The following is a 6,000-nucleotide window of genomic DNA, read 5'->3' on the forward strand; positions in this document are numbered from 1 at the left end:
GGAACAACACCTACACATTTTCTAATGCCTTTGCTGTGCTTTAGGATGTATCTGCAGTGCAGGAAAGGTGTTGTTTTGCTGTTTCCTGGAAAAACAAATTTGACCCAATTTTGCCGTTTTTGCTAAGCCGCGCGCCTGTCAAAAATGGTCGAAAATCAAAATTCTCAATCCACACTTTGTACATGCTAAACTTTCTTCTTTTCTGTTTTGAAAACTAGAGGGAAGAACAATTTTGGCCCAACATTTCTGGTAACTGTAATGCTCACGTGAAAACCACTCGATAATGGCATGTTTGAAATGTCTTTCCAGCAGCAGTTTTGTCAAAAAAGCAATGCCACAGAATTGAATCCCTTTCACTCTAGATGCATTAAACAATAACTGTGGACTGGTAATTGACATGATTCTGACTAATTGGGAGTCATTTGTGGACTTTTTTGAACACAGTTTTTAAAGCAGGGATTTGGAAGTCTGTTCCAAAAGTGTCCGAGCTAGGGTTAGGGTTAGTGTTGGAACAACACCTACACATTTTCTAATGCCTTTGCTGTGCTTTAGGATGTATCTGCAGTGCAGGAAAGGTGTTGTTTTGCTGTTTCCTGGAAAAACAAATTTGACCCAATTTTGCCGTTTTTGCTAAGCCTGTCAAAAATGGTCGAAAATCAAAATTCTCAATCCACACTTTGTACATGCTAAACTTTCTTCTTTTCTGTTTTGAAAACTAGAGGAAAGAACAACTTTGGCCCAACCTTTCTGGTAATTGTAATGCTCACGTGAAAACCACTCGATAATGGCATGTTTGAAATGTCTTTCCAGCAGCAGTTTTGTCAAAAAAGCAATGCCACAGAATTGAATCCCTTTCACTCTAGATGCATTAAACAATAACTGTGGACTGGTAATTGACATGATTCTGACTAATTGGGAGTCATTTGTGGACTTTTTTGAACACAGTTTTTAAAGCAGGGATTTGGAAGTCTGTTCCAAAAGTGTCCGAGCTAGGGTTAGGGTTAGTGTTGGAACAACACCTACACATTTTCTAATGCCTTTGCTGTGCTTTAGGATGTATCTGCAGTGCAGGAAAGGTGTTGTTTTGCTGTTTCCTGGAAAAACAAATTTGACCCAATTTTGCCGTTTTTGCTAAGCCTGTCAAAAATGGTCGAAAATCAAAATTCTCAATCCACACTTTGTACATGCTAAACTTTCTTCTTTTCTGTTTTGAAAACTAGAGGAAAGAACAATTTTGGCCCAACATTTCTGGTAACTGTAATGCTCACGTGAAAACCACTCGATAATGGCATGTTTGAAATGTCTTTCCAGCAGCAGTTTTGTCAAAAAAGCAATGCCACAGAATTGAATCCCTTTCACTCTAGATGCATTAAACAATAACTGTGGACTGGTAATTGACATGATTCTGACTAATTGGGAGTCATTTGTGGACTTTTTTGAACACAGTTTTTAAAGCAGGGATTTGGAAGTCTGTTCCAAAAGTGTCCGAGCTAGGGTTAGGGTTAGTGTTGGAACAACACCTACACATTTTCTAATGCCTTTGCTGTGCTTTAGGATGTATCTGCAGTGCAGGAAAGGTGTTGTTTTGCTGTTTCCTGGAAAAACAAATTTGACCCAATTTTGCCGTTTTTGCTAAGCCGCGCGCCTGTCAAAAATGGTCGAAAATCAAAATTCTCAATCCACACTTTGTACATGCTAAACTTTCTTCTTTTCTGTTTTGAAAACTAGAGGAAAGAACAACTTTGGCCCAACCTTTCTGGTAATTGTAATGCTCACGTGAAAACCACTCGATAATGGCATGTTTGAAATGTCTTTCCAGCAGCAGTTTTGTCAAAAAAGCAATGCCACAGAATTGAATCCCTTTCACTCTAGATGCATTAAACAATAACTGTGGACTGGTAATTGACATGATTCTGACTAATTGGGAGTCATTTGTGGACTTTTTTGAACACAGTTTTTAAAGCAAGGATTTGGAAGTCTGTTCCAAAAGTGTCCGAGCTAGGGTTAGGGTTAGTGTTGGAACAACACCTACACATTTTCTAATGCCTTTGCTGTGCTTTAGGATGTATCTGCAGTGCAGGAAAGGTGGTGTTTTGCTGTTTCCTGGAAAAACAAATTTGACCCAATTTTGCCGTTTTTGCTAAGCCGCACGCCTGTCAAAAATGGTTGAAAATCAAAATTCTCAATCCACACTTTGTACATGCTAAACTTTCTTCTTTTCTGTTTTGAAAACTAGAGGAAAGAACAATTTTGGCCCAACCTTTCTGGTAATTGTAATGCTGACGTGAAAACCACTCGATAATGGCATGTTTGAAATGTCTTTCCAGCAGCAGTTTTGTCAAAAAAGCAATGCCACAGAATTGAATCCCTTTCACTCTAGATGCATTAAACAATAACTGTGGACTGGTAATTGACATGATTCTGACTAATTGGGAGTCATTTGTGGACTTTTTTGAACACAGTTTTTAAAGCAGGGATTTGGAAGTCTGTTCCAAAAGTGTCCGAGCTAGGGTTAGGGTTAGTGTTGGAACAACACCTACACATTTTCTAATGCCTTTGCTGTGCTTTAGGATGTATCTGCAGTGCAGGAAAGGTGTTGTTTTGCTGTTTCCTGGAAAAACAAATTTGACCCAATTTTGCCGTTTTTGCTAAGCCGCGCGCCTGTCAAAAATGGTCGAAAATCAAAATTCTCAATCCACACTTTGTACATGCTAAACTTTCTTCTTTTCTGTTTTGAAAACTAGAGGAAAGAACAATTTTGGCCCAACATTTCTGGTAACTGTAATGCTCACGTGAAAACCACTCGATAATGGCATGTTTGAAATGTCTTTCCAGCAGCAGTTTTGTCAAAAAAGCAATGCCACAGAATTGAATCCCTTTCACTCTAGATGCATTAAACAATAACTGTGGACTGGTAATTGACATGATTCTGACTAATTGGGAGTCATTTGTGGACTTTTTTGAACACAGTTTTTAAAGCAGGGATTTGGAAGTCTGTTCCAAAAGTGTCCGAGCTAGGGTTAGGGTTAGTGTTGGAACAACACCTACACATTTTCTAATGCCTTTGCTGTGCTTTAGGATGTATCTGCAGTGCAGGAAAGGTGTTGTTTTGCTGTTTCCTGGAAAAACAAATTTGACCCAATTTTGCCGTTTTTGCTAAGCCGCGCGCCTGTCAAAAATGGTCGAAAATCAAAATTCTCAATCCACACTTTGTACATGCTAAACTTTCTTCTTTTCTGTTTTGAAAACTAGAGGAAAGAACAATTTTGGCCCAACATTTCTGGTAACTGTAATGCTCACGTGAAAACCACTCGATAATGGCATGTTTGAAATGTCTTTCCAGCAGCAGTTTTGTCAAAAAAGCAATGCCACAGAATTGAATCCCTTTCACTCTAGATGCATTAAACAATAACTGTGGACTGGTAATTGACATGATTCTGACTAATTGGGAGTCATTTGTGGACTTTTTTGAACACAGTTTTTAAAGCAGGGATTTGGAAGTCTGTTCCAAAAGTGTCCGAGCTAGGGTTAGGGTTAGTGTTGGAACAACACCTACACATTTTCTAATGCCTTTGCTGTGCTTTAGGATGTATCTGCAGTGCAGGAAAGGTGGTGTTTTGCTGTTTCCTGGAAAAACAAATTTGACCCAATTTTGCCGTTTTTGCTAAGCCGCGCGCCTGTCAAAAATGGTTGAAAATCAAAATTCTCAATCCACACTTTGTACATGCTAAACTTTCTTCTTTTCTGTTTTGAAAACTAGAGGAAAGAACAATTTTGCCCCAACCTTTCTGGTAATTGTAATGCTCACGTGAAAACCACTCGATAATGGCATGTTTGAAATGTCTTTCCAGCAGCAGTTTTGTCAAAAAAGCAATGCCACAGAATTGAATCCCTTTCACTCTAGATGCATTAAACAATAACTGTGGACTGGTAATTGACATGATTCTGACTAATTGGGAGTCATTTGTGGACTTTTTTGAACACAGTTTTTAAAGCAGGGATTTGGAAGTCTGTTCCAAAAGTGTCCGAGCTAGGGTTAGGGTTAGTGTTGGAACAACACCTACACATTTTCTAATGCCTTTGCTGTGCTTTAGGATGTATCTGCAGTGCAGGAAAGGTGTTGTTTTGCTGTTTCCTGGAAAAACAAATTTGACCCAATTTTGCCGTTTTTGCTAAGCCTGTCAAAAATGGACGAAAATCAAAATTCTCAATCCACACTTTGTACATGCTAAACTTTCTTCTTTTCTGTTTTGAAAACTAGAGGAAAGAACAATTTTGGCCCAACATTTCTGGTAACTGTAATGCTCACGTGAAAACCACTCGATAATGGCATGTTTGAAATGTCTTTCCAGCAGCAGTTTTGTCAAAAAAGCAATGCCACAGAATTGAATCCCTTTCACTCTAGATGCATTAAACAATAACTGTGGACTGGTAATTGACATGATTCTGACTAATTGGGAGTCATTTGTGGACTTTTTTGAACACAGTTTTTAAAGCAGGGATTTGGAAGTCTGTTCCAAAAGTGTCCGAGCTAGGGTTAGGGTTAGTGTTGGAACAACACCTACACATTTTCTAATGCCTTTGCTGTGCTTTAGGATGTATCTGCAGTGCAGGAAAGGTGTTGTTTTGCTGTTTCCTGGAAAAACAAATTTGACCCAATTTTGCCGTTTTTGCTAAGCCTGTCAAAAATGGTCGAAAATCAAAATTCTCAATCCACACTTTGTACATGCTAAACTTTCTTCTTTTCTGTTTTGAAAACTAGAGGAAAGAACAATTTTGGCCCAACCTTTCTGGTAATTGTAATGCTGACGTGAAAACCACTCGATAATGGCATGTTTGAAATGTCTTTCCAGCAGCAGTTTTGTCAAAAAAGCAATGCCACAGAATTGAATCCCTTTCACTCTAGATGCATTAAACAATAACTGTGGACTGGTAATTGACATGATTCTGACTAATTGGGAGTCATTTGTGGACTTTTTTGAACACAGTTTTTAAAGCAGGGATTTGGAAGTCTGTTCCAAAAGTGTCCGAGCTAGGGTTAGGGTTAGTGTTGGAACAACACCTACACATTTTCTAATGCCTTTGCTGTGCTTTAGGATGTATCTGCAGTGCAGGAAAGGTGTTGTTTTGCTGTTTCCTGGAAAAACAAATTTGACCCAATTTTGCCGTTTTTGCTAAGCCTGTCAAAAATGGTCGAAAATCAAAATTCTCAATCCACACTTTGTACATGCTAAACTTTCTTCTTTTCTGTTTTGAAAACTAGAGGAAAGAACAATTTTGGCCCAACATTTCTGGTAACTGTAATGCTCACGTGAAAACCACTCGATAATGGCATGTTTGAAATGTCTTTCCAGCAGCAGTTTTGTCAAAAAAGCAATGCCACAGAATTGAATCCCTTTCACTCTAGATGCATTAAACAATAACTGTGGACTGGTAATTGACATGATTCTGACTAATTGGGAGTCATTTGTGGACTTTTTTGAACACAGTTTTTAAAGCAGGGATTTGGAAGTCTGTTCCAAAAGTGTCCGAGCTAGGGTTAGGGTTAGTGTTGGAACAACACCTACACATTTTCTAATGCCTTTGCTGTGCTTTAGGATGTATCTGCAGTGCAGGAAAGGTGTTGTTTTGCTGTTTCCTGGAAAAACAAATTTGACCCAATTTTGCCGTTTTTGCTAAGCCGCGCGCCTGTCAAAAATGGTCGAAAATCAAAATTCTCAATCCACACTTTGTACATGCTAAACTTTCTTCTTTTCTGTTTTGAAAACTAGAGGAAAGAACAATTTTGGCCCAACCTTTCTGGTAATTGTAATGCTCACGTGAAAACCACTCGATAATGGCATGTTTGAAATGTCTTTCCAGCAGCAGTTTTGTCAAAAAAGCAATGCCACAGAATTGAATCCCTTTCACTCTAGATGCATTAAACAATAACTGTGGACTGGTAATTGACATGATTCTGACTAATTGGGAGTCATTTGTGGACTTTTTTGAACACAGTTT

The sequence above is a fragment of the Lepisosteus platostomus genome, chromosome 8 (genome assembly GCF_059453375.1).
Source record: "Lepisosteus platostomus isolate fLepPlt1 chromosome 8, fLepPlt1.hap1, whole genome shotgun sequence".
In the NCBI taxonomy this organism is placed as follows: Eukaryota; Metazoa; Chordata; class Actinopteri; order Semionotiformes; family Lepisosteidae; genus Lepisosteus; species Lepisosteus platostomus.